This window comes from Takifugu rubripes, chromosome 14 (assembly GCF_901000725.2).
Source record: "Takifugu rubripes chromosome 14, fTakRub1.2, whole genome shotgun sequence".
In the NCBI taxonomy this organism is placed as follows: Eukaryota; Metazoa; Chordata; class Actinopteri; order Tetraodontiformes; family Tetraodontidae; genus Takifugu; species Takifugu rubripes.
The window spans coordinates 15102548-15104127 of record NC_042298.1 but is presented as its reverse complement, the minus strand read 5'-3'; positions in this window follow the sequence as shown (position 1 = coordinate 15104127).

The window sequence follows — 1580 nt, the reverse complement described above, 5'->3', positions numbered from 1 at the left end:
CTCCTCCTCCACCTTCCCCCTCCTCCCCTCCTCCTCCTCCTCCTCCTCCTCCTCCTCCTCCTCCTCCTCCCCTCCTCCTCCTCCTCCTCCTCCCCTCCTCCTCCTCCACCTCTAAAGGGGAGAAGCTCAAGAAACCGTCGAGGTTTCTGTTTTAGTTCATCAGAACCTTTCACCTCCGCTAGACGTGCGTTAGCTGGTTGAGCAGCACTGACCCCTCCCACGGGTTAGTCACACATTAGCTGGTTAAATTAACCTTTTATCCGGATCCATTTATCCGGAACCCTCTGCAGCCTTATTCTTCAGTCAGCGAGCAGATAAATCGACACAGGAGGGAATTTCCTACTTTCAGCATCATATTCTCCCTCTTTGCTTCCTTCTCTCTCACACACACACACACACACACACACACACACACACACACACACACACACACACACACACACACAGTCTCAGGGGTGTTTCCTCAGCAACCTCTGACTTTAAAGCCTTTTTCATGGTGGTGAAGTGGAGAGAGGCAGGCTGGAGGTTCGGTTCATCCTCCCGTGGAATTGGATTATTTCTGGATGAGAAGTGCACCCCTTCATCTTCCTCCACTTCCTCTCGTCCTCCCAGCAGACGGACACATGCGGTTTATCACGTAGAAACGCTGGCGCGGCTGCTGTTGGCGGGCGGCGCCCTCCCCTCACCTCCGAATCTCCGATGAATAAAAAAAAAAACACATTTTGTTTCTGGTACCTGGTGTTCCGGCGTCTCTTATATCCTCGCCATCATGCAGGCGGCCTCTTTTCCATAATAATAGCAACGGAACCTGCAGCTGTGGGAAAGAAAGGCTCGGCTTTGGAAATGGCTCCTGAACGTCTGTGTTCCTTTACCTTGCCTGAGACAATCGGACACGTGTGGAAGATGTTTTTCTCCTTGAAACCGCGAGAATGGAAAACCCGAGTGTGAAATCCGGACTGCTCGGATGTCAGCTCGGAGCCGCTCCGTGTCGATATCTCGGCAAACATCGGCGGAACGCTGCCGTCGTGAGCTTTTGGATTTGGTTTCAACACTTATCCGGCTTCCAGATTCGGTGAGGGGAAGACTGGGGAGCTTTGATCAGCTTTGGTTCCCATCAACGCTGCCTAAATGATGTGGGATTCTACTTTGATCCCTCTTCCAATCTCATCTTTGACGGTCCAATAATCCGTATTTTCACCTTAAACGTGGATTTTATCTGTATTTGTTTACATCCCATCTTATTTCTAACTTCGGTTGCAGCTCCTAACTTCTGTTCATGATCTACTTGTGCACCACCAATGGATCCTTTTTGATCTCCAGGAACGCCGTCGTGCATCTCCGGACTCACCTGGTCCCAGCAGTTGTGTCCCGGTTGTGTCTCCTCAGCTCTGCTTTTTGGGGGGGGGGGGGCGAAAACGGACCGAGCGAGCGTTGGCGTCGGCGACCGCGGCGCTCCCAGATGAAAACGTTGGTTTGGAATAAAGCGGCAGATGTTCAGGATGAGCCGCCGCTCTTTACCGAGCGTGATAATGTGGCGCGGCGGCTCCTCCTCAAACGGGGCCAAACGTGGCCTCCTGGGG